Below are 15,857 nucleotides of genomic sequence, written 5' to 3' on the forward strand. Positions count from 1 at the left end.
GGTTACAGCTTAAGGGTGCAGCAGCCACAAGTTCAGAAAACTGTTAGGGAAAACTTTTTTGAAGAGTTGTAAACTCATTGAACAATCTGTCAGTGAGTGAGTTCATGGAAGACCAGACTTGACTAACACTGGTGCATGTACAGATATATTGTAGAGCCAGTACTTGCTAACAGTGCATAACAGACATTACCGATTGCCCAAGTGGCTACCTGGCCAATCACTGCCCCAAAATAGTTTTATGCCAACTTGATGTTTTTTTTTACAAAAATAGTGTTTTCTTATTTGTGTTGTGATTTTAATGAATAGGGTCTTTATTTTTGAGGATTCAGTAATGCTTATTTATTGAGATATGGCCCTTTTAACGCTAGCAAAATGGGCAGGGCTTTGAAGTGAAGAAAACTGGGGGGTTTAAAAAACAATTAGAACCTTTGGAACCCGATCTAACTTATATTATAACCCATTTCAACAAAATTCTTGCCATACTTATCCCATGGTCAAGCAATCACTATTTTTGTGAACTGTTTCATAAGTTGCGAATTGTGTTTACGGTTAGTTGATGTGTCTTGGACATGTCCAAGACAACAATATTGACGGATTATAAGAACGCTAAACATATTTCCATGGAACATTATATTCAAATCAATTTCATGTGAACTTCACATGATTTGCTTTGACCAATCATAGGGCAGTTCAAATGTCTTAGGAGATTAACACATGCACAAAACTTTTATCTCTGTATTCATTCGCATTATGGCCCCCCTCGTGACGTAACACCAAACACATGGTTAAATAAGGTAATTTTTTATAGGATTGGGACTTTCTTATTAGGTAAGGTTCTCAAAGGTTTGTTTGGTGTTTTTAATTTGATTATTATTTTTTAACCCCACATTCTCCCTTACCATCAAAGCCCTGTCCACTTGGTGCAAATTATGGTCATACTGTATCATCTAATATGAATTGTTCCCTCAAAATAAAGGTCATAGTCGTTAAAATCACACTAAAACTATTTTTGTAATACAAAATCCAGTTGGCCATAGAATGAAACTTTACCATGTGGTGAACTGTACAGTACCTGTACACTTAAATTGTCTGCTGTACACACATGCTGAATTAATATAAATTTGTGAGGATTTTACTGACTAAAACTGACATGAATGTTTTCCAAGAAATCCTTATTAGTTAGTCTTAAATTATTCACGTTTTCTGTAAACTAGATGAATTTGTGCTGCCCTAATGGTGTAACTAAAAGATTTTCACCAACCATGTGACAGTGGGTTGACGATAGCGAAGGGTCCCGGCAAAGGTTGCTGCTCATTTCTTTTCAGGCTGTGTCAGAACTGAAGAGATTTTGGTTAAGTTTCAGTAGAGCAGCCACAACTCTATATTGTTTTCTATATAGGGATATAGAGCAAAAAGTTAGAATACAGTACTTTATAGCATTTTTTGAGCAATTTTATATTTCCCTTTTATTTTGATTTTTCGATTTAACTTAATTACTGTATTATCATCCAATCAGCGGAAGTCTGGGTGTTACGTGATACTCCTGCACAGGCACCAGCGTTGGATTTTGTCAATGGCAAGATGTCTTTTCAGTGTAAGGCTGCTGTTTCTCAGAACTGCAAACCATTCAATGTGTTTTTGTAACTAACTTTTTTTTACTTTTATCCTCTTCGCCACTGATCGGCTTGTTAGCCGCTTGAGCGATCGGTCACGTCTCTGATTACTTTTCCTTTTCATTTATCTTTTTCACCAAAAGATCGGCTCGCTAGCCGCCCGGGTGATCGGTCACGTCTCTGTCACGCCTGTTGGCAAATACTGGGCATGCACCGGCTCCTGAATTGTACCTGAACCCGCTCCAGTGTTGGTCAAGTCTGGTCTTGAAAGAGCTCACACTCGGTGCCGTCTGCTGCAGTTAACATTTTCAAGGTTAGTTAGGGTTTTGGGGTGTTTTTTTCCCACAATTTTCCTCTTAAGTATACTATACCGCCAGATTCTGGGGTCACTAAGTCTAAGGGGATAACTTAAATCTATTCTTAATTTTTAAGGGTTGCTGCCACCAGACCCCCTCTGGGCAGTAATTCGTTAGGTAGCGGGCAGAGTGGACTAGGCATTGGGTTGAGTTTTTCATTGATCAGATCGATAAGGGAAATAGGGTGAAACACTAACATGTCTTAACTAATTTATTCCTTATAAAACCTATTGCAATCCATTAAAATACAAGTGAGTTGGCCTTCCTCAGAAGAACAACGATGATTTTGGTTACACTGCTCAACAACAGACGTCTTACATTAATTGCGTGTCATCCACATACTTATTGCGCATAACAATCAGTGACCTCCTCACCTCAGTCATCCCTTCTTACAATAACACTCAACACACCAGACTGCTCCACCTGTAGGGAATATAGCACCTTAGGTTATCATACATAGTAGCACCATCTCACCTCCCTGAAGCACCATCTCACCACACCTGTTACACTCCACACCTGCAAGTATGGGACTCCTTGTAATTTCTAGGTACACATATCAGGCACCTCGTTCACACACTGCCCTCGATGGGTAGAGACGAGGGCTTCACCAAGAGACATACCAGTACCGTTTCTACGCCTGGTATTATAGGTCGCTCCGAGTGACGACCGCGGTGTTTCTCAAGCATTCCATTATGTATTCCTACTCATTTGTGGTGGTATACTGGGAATCCACAGGTTCACAGTGGAGTAGCATAGCTGGGAGTAGTCATCTCACATGGTGGGACGCTCACGGGTGTAAGACTGACAGAATGACAATGAAGAGATCACCTGTGGGTAGGACTGCAGGGCCTTTATATGGGGGAGGAACAGCCGGTGTTTGACCTCCGCCAATTAACACTAAACTGGTTAGATCTGGACAGCTGTGTCCAGGTGTAGTCATGCCCAGGTGTGTCTTGGTTAGGTGAGGTTGTAGGTCAAGTCCCCCGCTAATTCAAGTAATTAGCAGACGAGGTCGGGTCCCTTGGGTCCTGGGGTGTGTCAACCTGGTATGTACGTAGGGGTACCACGAGGTCTGTACCCACTCACTGTTATATGTGTTGTAATTCTCTGGGCTGTAAGCTATGGTCTGATAAAAATTCATTACAAGTTTCTGGGTCACTTCCAACACCTCACATAGTTCTGATACATTTATCCTTTTTCCAGATCATTGTTCTCATGTATTTTCATATGATATCTGCGAAAGTTATGTTCGTTAAACGTTAACAGACGTAAATAGTATGACCTTCAAACCACGATCTACACTTAGTCGTAAAGTACACTAGTCCGGATCAACTGGACTTTCCCAATCATCTTATAGGTACCTTGAGTTCTCCTTAATGCTATGAATACATACAATTAATATTATATAACCGTACCTGGGTACAATTCAACAAATGATTCAGTAACATTGAGTAGGCGAGTTATCCTTTATCAATGTTTCCCGTTTTCTGAGATTCTACAAGCGCGGTGGATTTGAATGTTATTTAGCTTGTAATATGAATTAGAGGTTTTTTTAGAAATGACTATGATGTGCGCAGTACACTACTTCAAAGCCCTGCAATCAAAATCGAAAATTCTAAATAACTGGAAATACAGTACAGTATATGAATTTGCGGCAAAACACGAGAGCATTTTTTTCCCTACCTACCTTTATACAAATCAGTATAAGTTATGCATATATGGGTGACTTTAACTTCTATTCTAACCCAACCTAGCCCTCCCCAACTTTTACCCAATCCAACGCATGACCATGCTGCTGTTACTTTTCTTTCTGTAATCCTTACTTTTTACTTTTTTCCTCTTCACCATTGATCGGCTCGCTAGCCGCTTGGGTGGTGGGTCACGTCTCTGTTACGTACTGTTGGCAAGTACTGGGCATGCACTGGCTCCTGAATGTATCTGAACCTGCTCCATTGTTGGTCAAGTCTGGTCTTGAAACAGCTCACACTCGGTGCCGTGACAACACTCTAGTAGATTGTTCCAAGAGTTTACAACTCTCACTCCGAAAAAGTTCGCCTTCACAGTTTTCTGGACTTGCGGCTTCTTCAACCTTGAGCTGTGACCCCTTGTGGGGCGAGCGTCCATCAGCTCCAGGTAAGGACACTCGACTGAGTAGTGCCCCTCGAGATGCTTATATACCTCAATTAGGTCACCCCTTGCCCGTCTGTAGTATAAGCTAGGCAAGTTCAGGCGTTCTACTCTCTCAGGATAACTGAGGTGCCGAAGTGCACGCACCAGTGTGGTGGCCCTCCTTTGGACACTTTCAATCGACTGACGGTCCCTAGCATATCTCGGGGACCAGACGGCGTGACAGTACTCCAGGCGGGGAAGTACTTCGCCCTTTAAGATCGTTACGACCTTCTTATAAGACCTTATAATTTAGTTGCTTGGTTCACCTTCTCACAATAGCCTGAGAACTTCAGTTCATTGTCAACATACAGTACACACCCAGGTCCTTTTCACATTCAGTCTCAATCAATACAGTTTCTTCGTCCTGTTGGGACATATGATTCGCCTCCTTACCGTTGGTACGTCCCAGGTGCATCCTCTTACACTTCGGCTGCTGAAATTGCTGTGTGTAATTTTTACTACTATGTTTGTAAACCTTACTGCTATTACTACTGTTTGTAATCCCCTCTGCTGTGTGTAATACTTGAGGCTGCTATTGCTGTGCCTGTAATCCTTGCCGCTGTTACTACTGTCTGTAATATTTACTGCTGTGTCTGTAATCTTTACTGCTGTGCTTCTAACCCTTGCTGCTGTTATTGCTGTCTGTAATCTTTACTGCTGTTTCTAACCCTTGCTGCTGTTATTGTTGTCTGTAATCCTTGCTGTTGTTATTGCTGTGTCTAATATTTACTGCTATGTGTGTGTAATCTTTGTTGCTGCTAATGTTATTTGTAATAATTGTCGCTGTTACCATTGTCTGTAATCCTTAATGCTGTTACTGCTGTCTAATCCTTGCTTCTCTTATTGTAATCTCTACTGCTGTATCTGTAATTAATGGTGCTGTTATTGCTGTGTCTGTAATCCTTGGTGGTTATTGCTTGTGTGAAGGGACCAATCTTGTATCTTTCTCACCGAAACACGCACTATACAGTATATAGTAAAGCTGGTTAAGAGTTTATTCAAAACTCATCTTCCTTATAACTTGATTTTTTTTTATTTCATTATGAAAATTATAAATTATAATAGTTAAATTGTGGAATATTGGTTACTGTATTTCTTTATGATAATTACTGCCTCTTATAGTTATTACTCTTCATAAATCCGGTAACTGTTATTAACGTATTATAATACAAGAACGTGCTTCAACAGCTTAGGTTTTTAAGCACAGATCACTAAGTCTGTTTCTACAGTAGACAACATCTTTGAAACTCAAGAAAGCCTTTATCCACAATGTGGATATTGAATATAGTTAAACAGATATACTGTAGAGGAAATAGATTTTTCCCTTTACATTTTAAAAATATAAATCTTATCGTCAAGGAATATGTTATTCATACAAAGCAAATAAATCTATCTGGGAAATCAGTGGAAACAAGTTCAGGAAAATATCTGATACAAATACTGTTGAAAATGAACGTCAGGAAAATTAGTCAACTGGCAATATGTCGGAAATTAATCGGAAAGATCATTAATCCTTAAACTAATTAGCATAAAACCCATTACTGAAAGGGTATAACTTTTTTTTTTGGTTGTAAATGGTAAATGTAACATGTAGTTCCTGCCGTATTGAAACTGTGAAATGTAATTAATAACTTAATTAAGTGTGGAGTTGATCACAAATATTTTACGCTTCATATTAGCGATACTATTGTGAGGAAAATAACTTTAGACTAAAAATAATAGTCAAGTTTGATTGATATAATTATATAATCTTTACTTGGCTTATGAATTCAAATACATCATTGATAAAGAATTATGACGAAAATCAATATCACAAAATTACGTTAGAAGTGTTGCTCTTATAATGTGGTACTCTGTTCAAATAACTGAGGTGTGTAGGGGGGGAGGGAGTTTCTCCGATGATGATAATAACAATAATATGATTATTATTACTATTATTTTAGAGCAATGTCACTTTATCTATAATTCTACCTACCACTTGAGAAAAACCTCAAGCTCAACACAGAAGTGAGCTTTGAGTCTTGAGACGTACTTGCCACTCGACCAATATCTAGCCGGAGTACTATATCCCTACGTGGAAATCTGTAGTACCGTAGCAATAGTCCAAAAGATCCCTAAACACCCTTCCTTTCCGGAGTGCACGGCCATGAGCTAAAGCAGTCATTAGTTCCATCGTCACAGCTTCACGCTTACTAGTGAGGCTTGAAGTGCGTCTGACAGCTCCATTCTCCAAGTGTTTTGGTATGGGTTGTATAGTAGAGAAAACGGGAGTTACGTAAGCTTATTTCCTCCTTGCGAAAGCTTACGAGTGCTGGGAGGGTACCGAAGCATTTGCTGTACGATAAGTTCAGTTACGGGCGTCATTAACTCAGTGAATCACCTGTCCAGCCTTAATAGTAGCCAAAGGGACAAAAAGTGATAGCAAATCGTTAGTGAAAGCAATAAGTTGACAAAGCGTTTCGTTCTGGGAACAGAATCCGACTAGATCACTCAATGATCCAATAAAGTAAACAAAAACACGAGCTTTGGACAACTGAAAACGAGTCCACAAAAACAGTGAATAATATTAACAGTGACTTCATATTATTACGCTTCGTAGCCTACAGTTTGCTTGCAACAAAATGGAAGAAACTACGAGGAATGGGATCAAGAAGAAAGAGACAAGGAACTTTAGTTGAAGCTATACAGAAGGTGTTAGTCTTCATTCTGTCAGTCTCGTATGTGTCATTTGTTATTTTTGTATTGTTGAGTGTATGATCCTGGTGGTAAGGGCCTTTAATTGTGTAAATCATGTGTGTGTGATACCGTCTAGGAATTACCTCAAAACAATATTTTATATGTTTATATATATGTTTTACTGCTAATAAGTTGTTTATCAGTTTCTGGTTCACGTCAATCCAGCAAATGTGTCAACAGGGCTTCGTCCTCGTCTCGGAGTTTTACCAAATCTTGTTAGCCTTGGCATGTAACATTCTACTAGGTTGAACTTGAAATGTAGCTCTCTTGTTGTCATAGTATAAGAGTATCGTTGATTAGTTGCCCACCGAAGTGCTTTATTCTGTATCTCCGTAAGCTTCAACATTTGTGCGATAGTGGTGGTGTTGAGAGGGATTGGCAAGTGTTCCAAGATTGATCTTATAAACCCTTGTACAAGTTTACTTTGATTTTTTTTCTTTAGAACCTACTGAGAAACTTTCCATTGAAGTTTATGTTTACCCTTGTAACTCTCACGTTAGCATGGCTGGTTATCTTTAATTTTTTTTTATCCAGTCTATTACGCCGCCCTTTATAACTTGAGTTTACCTTCTGGTATGACCTGGGACGTCTGATGATTAGTTTTGATTTTGTTTTTGTTTTCGTTTGACTGAGAGACTTGGCTTATTAATTTTTACTGTGCCTCAGTCCATTGTTTCAGTTGATTTGGTTTTGTTGCAAACAATCTCTCGCGTCGTGAGTTGGGTCTTTTCGGTTTGATGAACTGCAAAATTGTGTAATATATTTTCTTGGAGAAAATAGTAGAAATTGCCGATAAGTTAAGTTAGAATAGGCTAGGTTATGCTGCACTACACTAGGCTACGTTGCTCAAATGTAAAATGATAGGCTAGACTAGATTAGGTTGTTGCTTATTATTATTAAAATGGTTAAGTTAGGTTTGGCTTCATTACGTTAGAATGAAAATGTAAAAAACAATAGGCTAAGTTAAGCTAACTTTCATCTTGATAAGTTCAGATATATGTAACATACCTCCCTCAAATAATAATTGTTATAGTCCACCACAGTAGAACTATTCATGGCAACAAGTTCATCTTCGCAGAATTTGATGTTTGTGTACAGTCACGGACAAAAGTTCGCTCCCCGCTGTGTAACTGACTTACCCGACTGCACTCCTTGGACCAACAATAAATAAACATAATTATTGATTTTAGAGAGAGTGTTGATCCACATAACCATGTTCCTTTACGAATGGACACTGATACCTTACAGGGCGGTTTTTTTTTTTTTTTGGCATTGCCATATTGTTCGGTCAGGTAAAAATGTCAAATTTCATTTGGTGTTTCTTGCGGCACATCCTGTTTTCTGGAATAAACTTGTATGCTTGAAAAAAGTGTACCACTTCTTGGGACTGAAGGTTTTTTTGCAAACCCATTGCAAATTCTTTTTTTTCTCCTCACCCATTTCTGACTGAATCACTTTAAAGAAAGTCCAGTGATACTGACCGGAGCTAGGATTTATAACCACTGTTCCACGGTCGTTTAAGTTTAACAGGCCAGTCTCTTACCTCTATTCAGAGCCCTAAATATTATGTTTGTTTTTATAATTTTCAGCACTTTCTACTAGTTTCTAAAAAGATATAGATAATTTCGATATTAGAATGTAAAACTACGTCAGATTAATGTGTTTTTATTAAAACATGCAGTTCATCAAACCGAAAAGATCCGGAGTGTATAATATGAACAGTGTTAGTGAAGGGTTGCGGGTGAAGTGCATGATTTGAATAGTGTTAGTGAAAGGTTATTTACCTGGGGGGGGGGGACTCCTCTTACCAGGCTCTCATATGTTGTTTACTACCCAGTACTCGACACTTCCTCTCTGCAGCCTCTCCTGACGAATTGATTTGGTGAATGCTATACTCACGAACGCTCCCTCATCCACCTTACTTATGACCATTGATTTATTTTTCTTAATTTCTTTATTCTGTGAAGGACTAAGACAGGTGCACATGACAATAAGTTTTCTTAAGGGTGATTACGTGATCCATACACAACCCGAGCCTGTCTATTACACCACAGAGAAGAAACACGAAGATGCTTAACCTAAAAGTGAATTAAGAGGTGCGTATATAATGAATCTGGATGGAAAAACGTAAGGGAAAAAAAGCGAGTTCCACAGACGAAGACAGTAAGCAGTGAAGGAGATGAAAGATGATAAAGTTCAACTAATGGGAACTTGGGTGGAGTCAGGGTGACAGGGGAGAGAGTGACTTGTGACTATGATTGAAAGGAGGCGAGGTGGTGATGGCCTGGGATTCATTGGCGCTCTGATCGTGTAAACTAGTGACAGAAAAGAGAAAATCTGACATGAAGGAAAGTAAAGAGAACGTTAGGGAATGGTCGTTGATGCCTTGAATGACTTGAGATCGAATTTTGTGTAATCATAATAGATAGGACTGCATTGTGCCACTCCACACGTGAAAGAAACATTACAAGAGAGGTTGGTGGCTGATACAGTGTGTGGACGTTACTGAGAACAAGTGGAGGCTGGAATGATCTTAGTGAGAGTTTGTGTCTCACCGAGCTATAGACTCTTAGACCTGTGTTTAAAGGATATATACCTGTGGGAAACTTAACTGGGTGTGAGTGCTGGGGAGTAGTAGGTTAAACATGTGTAGAATATAGTGTTATTGGAGGTGGTGATACAGCGCGAGCCTCCGATCCTAAGAGTCTATGGTTTATGTCAGATTCCATGATTTTAGAGGTGATTGAGGTGAGAGTTATGGGGGCAATAGTTAGAGGGAGAGGAATGATCACTTTGTATGGGTATAGGCTGGTGGATGTGGTTAGGTTAGGTTAGGTTAGGATGGGTTTGGTTATCAGTACACAACACTTCAATTTCTTTAGACAACTGCCACTTTCCCCTTCAACCTCGACTCAACACCTACCACCCTCTCTAACAACCACCACCCTCAACAACCACCACCCCTCAACAACCACCACCCCCAACAACAACTATCCTCTCCAACTACCATTACTATCCTCAACTCCCACCACCACCCTCCTACCCAAGAATCACTATGCCCTCCCCAACAACCACCACCATCACCACCATTCTCCCCAACAACCGCTACCACCATCCTTAACAACCACTATCCTACCAATCAACCACAACCACACCTCCCATTACTCCCATAAACAAGACTCTTCACAAATCTTTCCCATTCCCACCCCCCACATCCCCCCTCCCCCCACCCCCCACCCCCCACCCCTCATTTTCCTACTAAGAGATTTCAAAGTGATGAGATGATTGGGCCGGATGGGGATGTGTTGAGAGACGACAGAGATATATATATATTAGAATGTCTCTCTTGACTCGTAAGATATCTCCATAGCGACAAAAGGTTTCCCCGTCTGATAATGTCTCTTCAAAGCCACACAGTTATTCTCAGGAACACACAATGATTCATGTCTTGTGCTTTCTCTTGATTTCATGGTGATTTTTTTTTATTTTGTCCGTGTCTTCTTCTTCTTCTTCTTCTTCTTCTTCTTCTTCTTCTTCTTCTTCTTCTCCTCCTCCTCCTCCTCCTCCTCCTCCTCCTCCTCCTCCTCCTCCTCCTCCTCCTCCTCCTCCTCTTCTTCTTCTTCTTCTTCTTCTTCTTCTTCTTCTTCTTCTTCTTCTTCTTCTTCTTCTTCTTCTGTCTTTTTGGTTTTCCATTATTTATTCAGGTGTCTTCGTGTTATTTGTAATAGTGTTTGCTTCTCAAGTTGTTGTTACTACTACCACTAATACTACTACGCCTACTGGTACTACTACTGCTACAACCACAATCACCAGTACTATAACAATCACTACTACTACTACAAACATCACGAAATATTAAGCTGTAAACAGTAAACTAATCATTAAGCTGTAAACAGTACACAAAACATTAAGCTGTAAAGAGTACACTATTCATTAAGCTGTAAAGAGTACACTATTCATTAAGCTGTAAAGAGTACACGTGAGGTGAATTAACTTGTTACTAAAACTGACACAATGAACCTGGTGTTTGTGTGTGCTGCAGGTTCCGCTGTCACACACTGGGGTAAACAATAGGCTGTGTGTTTGTTGAAGCAGGTGTTTACTTTATCAAACACTGTAGTAAACATTGGTTATCTCTGTGCTTGTTTGTTTGTTTGTTTGTCCGTGTGTGTGTATGTGAGAGAGAGAGAGAGGTAAACATCGGTCGTATGTGTGAGAGGGAGAGAGACAGACAGACAGTGGTAAACATCGGTCCTGTATATGTTTGAATAAAGCTGCAAGCGTCAAAACACTGGTCTAAAACATCACTCAGCACGACAGGGAGAGTGAGCGAAGTAGTACAGGTGTTTGAACGATACAAGTGGGAGGGAGGGAGGGCGGGCGGGCGATACAGAGATATTAACCCTGTATAAATGACGGCTGGCTTTGTTGGCACTGACGTGGAAAATATTGTTGGGTTGTGGAACGAAATATTTTCTCTGGTTATATGCGACCCACTCACTACTGCCTCCTGTCTCTGTATATGTATGTATCTGTATCTGTATCTGTGTGTGTGTGTGTGTGTGTGTGTGTGTGTGTGTGTGTGTGTGTGTGTGTGTGCGTGTGTGTGTATGTGTGTATGTGATGTATATATGTCTTTGTATATGTATGCATGTTGGTGAGTATGTATATAGGGTAAGTATACCTGGTGTTTCGCTTCTACGTTTCTGTTTGAGTTTATTTTTTCGCCTTATATATTATAAAGATAGAGGTAACCAAACATCGGTCATTGGCCACAGTTACTCGGTCTCTACAATAAACATCCTTCACTTTAGGGAGAAAAAAAATCCAGAAAAGGCGATAAATGGGAGAGAGTGATGGTTTACAGCCATTGTCGGACCCTTGCTGCCAGAAGCTATTTGGTTATTGATGTTATTGTCACACAACACAGGAGCCGCCGTAGCCTCTGGTCTCCCGCACCTACCACTACTGTACTGTGGTGGCTCCTACTTGTCATGTACCCTCAGTGTAGGGGACCAGAGGAAGATTACCAAGAAAGTTATCATAAACAAAGAGATGACACCTTACGATAGTCACAAGAAAGGAACTGTATATACACTTCAATAATGGGTCCTTATTCGCAAAGATTCGTAGGGTGAATATTACTTAAAAGTGAATTGATATTAATAAACTGTACCTACATACAGTACACTGGTATTTTAAGGAATTGCTCGAGGATACAATGAACCAAACGCCTAAAACTGTACATTCCTGGAGGCCTTTGATCCGTGTAAAATGGTAACATGTGGCAGTTCTGTGTACAGTAAGGTGTACTTGTACTGTCGAGGACAAAAGTTTGCTCCCCGTGGTGAAACTGAGTCACGGGAATGAGTGTTCGAACTAACTTACCCTGACTGTTTCATCTCATTTGTGGTCGATGCTGCTTTATTTTGGGCGGGAGCGAACTTTTGACCCCCCCCCGACTGTACGTACCAACAACTCTCCTCCTAAATGACGGAACAGCAGCAGATTTTGGGGTGTTTCTTTGACCTCATAAAATCCTTAGAAAAGCTCTCCCAAATTCATTCTTGTTTATGTTTAAAACTAATTGGTCCATAATTGAAGGAGTGATGGTTAATTGTTATAAAGGAAACATAAAATGAAACACAAGATAAACAGCATGTCTTCCTCCATTGAAAGATATTCATAAACTGACATAAACAAGGGCATAGACTCTAGCTTAATTAGATACCACCAATTTGCTAAGTAACAGTATCTAGTTAAGGGAGGGAGGGAGGGAGGGTATCGGTATCTTGAATACCAACTTTTTAATCTCATGTCGTACTTTATCTTGCATCAAGCGCTCAGAAGCAGTCTTACATCTCCACTGACGAGGAATATTCATTATACAAACACTTGAAAGTCTGGTCTGAGAATCATTTATTCTGAAAAAAACCTGAACCTCAACAAGCGCTGGAAAACATTTACAGAGTATTAAAGGGAAGCCGAAATAACATTTAAACCGCTCTCGCTCCCATGAAAATATATGTCCAGCTTTTAAATAAAATTGGAAAAGAGAAATTTAACATCAAAGCTCTTGGCGAGCAATTTATTGACAGCCATAACTGCAGCAAACAAGATGTGGGTTCCGTTTCTAAAATTTAATATGCGAACGGAATCCGGATTTGTTTTGGTTGGCTGAATCTGGATTTGTTTTGGTCGGTTGTACATTTTACGCATATTTTTTTCCGAGCTGGTGAACAACACAGAGATATAGGGAAGCCTTCCATATCAAACTATAAACTGGGGTTATTTTTTCGCTCTTCTTTCCTTGTCGTGAATATTTAACTTTGAAGGAATGTTAAGTTCCATTTTATTTTATTTAACTTTAAAAATTTAGTGTCTTGTAAGAAATTCAAAACCTCAGTTAATGTAATATATTTTTAATGACTGATCTATTGAATGTACTGATTGACTGACTGGTTGAATGAATGAATAAAATGACCTAATGTATAACTTACTGACAAACTGATTGAATGGATGAATGAATGACCAACGAAGAATGAATGAGGGAGTAATTAACTGAATGATACACGGAGAGAACGTATTGACCTTAAACAACAATCAAACAAACAACCATATGTACTGACTCAATCACCTCCCCCACACCCACAAGATGAATGATACACGTCTTCAACAAGTATTATTTTCAGATATATACGTGTTACTTACCTGTCAAGAAATATCATTCGCTTTTAGCACACATCCAATATAAAAAAGGTTTTCAATACATATACCTACATTGAGCTGCGAACTCGTGTAACCTAACCTAACCTGACCTAACCTAATCTAACCTGACATAACATAACCCGTGTAACCTAACCTAACCTGCCAGACACTGTTAGATAAATGTCTGACCGATTCGAATTCAGTGTAGCAAGGAAAACGCATTTATAACACTGTACTGTATTAACCCTGCGTAGCGTTGTATAAAATTGTACAGATGTTTTATGTGTTTAGATTAATATGATCCAGCAGTGTTGTCTGAAAATATATAAATGTTTTATTAAATGTTCCGTGTGTGTGTGTGTGTGTGTGTGTGTGTGTGTGTGTGTGTGACTCGTTGTATATGTGGTATGGTAGTGTTTAAAATGTATCGTTTTAAATATTTAGTGCATATGAGTCGATGTATGCCGTGTGATTGTTTAAAATGTATAAATGTTTTTAAATGTTTACTCTGTATGACTCGATGTGTATTGTGTTAAAAGCGTAGAAATGTTTTAAATGTTTGGGGTAGTTTCTTTAATCCAAATTCTGTAAAATAAGAATAACATTTTGCTGGACATTTTTACTGTATGACCTTCATATATTTATCCTGTATTGAGGTCTAAAAATACAGTACAGTACAGAATGCATTGAGAAATATCTACATGGAGGTGTTTCACTAAATCACAATTATTATAGAAAGAAAAAACAATAACTACAACATTAATTTCACCTCGGTATATACTTTGAAAATGTACACAAGCTTCCCCCCCACCTACTACCCACACACCCACCCACACCACTAACACCCACCCCACCCACACACTAACACCCACCCACACACCCACACAAAAAGCGCAAAAACTCTCCCATTAGTCGACATTCTCCTCCTCAAGGACACCAAAACGATAATATATTCATCCCGGTACGATAGTGTAAACAAACGCCTCACTAAGTAACTACATTCCCATAACGTTAGAAAAATAGCTTAAAGATTAAAAACAAAAAACAAAAAAGAATATCACAATGCGCAGTTTCCCCCGTTTGTGAAATATTTCGAAGCAGTAATATAATTTTATAATTCTCAGGCACCATATTGTTGCTGTGTTGTCGTCCTGGGGAATGTTTTTTTATTATTATTATTTTTTTTGCAGTATAAATGTTTAAAATGTTTACAGTATGCAAATGAGATTTTCCTGTGTGTTTGTGATTGACGTCTTGTTATGTGAGTCTGATTGATAGTGTGTGTGTGTGTGTGTGTGTGTGTGTGTGTGTGTGTGTGTGTGTGTGTGTTGTGGTAGTGTTTTGGTCTGCATGAAATTAATTTCTGATGGTGTATTCTAACTGATTAACTGTCTGGCGGACTGACTGATGTACTGGCTGACTAGTGGGTTGACTGGCTGACTCACAGAATAACTAACTGACTGACAGACTATATAGGACTGAATGAATGATAGACTAAATAACTGACTAATTGAATGTATGTATGACTAACTAAATGAATGACTGACTGACGGAACTCTTTGACCAGGCCATGGTAACGCAGCTTATACTCACTTACTTCTCTGTATAATAAAAATCTTTGAACATTGAGGTTTATTTCTATATATCTGTTATCCTTCTGTTGATTCCTTACTGTTTGTTCCCTGTCTGTTGGTCTGTTTAACTGTCTGTCTGGCTGGTTGTTATGATATCTCTGTCTTTCTGTCTTCGTTATTCTCTCACGCACACACACACACACACACACACACACACACACACACACACACACACACACACACACACACACACACACACACACTCCTCCCCAGCACATAATGATACAAACTTAATGAATATATTTCACTTCACAATTTCCTGGGAACAAAAAGACGGACACAGTCTCAGGTAAAAGTTGGGCGGGACAACCTCGACTTTCTACACTCACTGATTACAAAAATTCATATCATCTTTTTTTTCACTAAAGTTCTGAATAATGATTCCCAGGGAGGTGGAAATTACTTACTATGGTGTGTGTGTGTGTGTGTGTGTGTGTGTTCAGCAGCCCTAAGGCTGAAAATATACATTGGACAGAAATGACTTATTACATACAAAGACACGGGGTGGGTGGGTCGTTTAACAAACTTTCATTACTAAAAGGAGAAGGAACATGAATTGAACACACAAATTATTATAGTTTACAGTTGATGGCCCGGGCTGTTTTTTTTTTATTATTATTATTATTTATTGGGCACTCCCC

Source organism: Homarus americanus, unplaced genomic scaffold (assembly GCF_018991925.1).
Source record: "Homarus americanus isolate GMGI-L3 unplaced genomic scaffold, GMGI_Hamer_2.0 scaffold51476, whole genome shotgun sequence".
Taxonomy (NCBI): Eukaryota; Metazoa; Arthropoda; class Malacostraca; order Decapoda; family Nephropidae; genus Homarus; species Homarus americanus.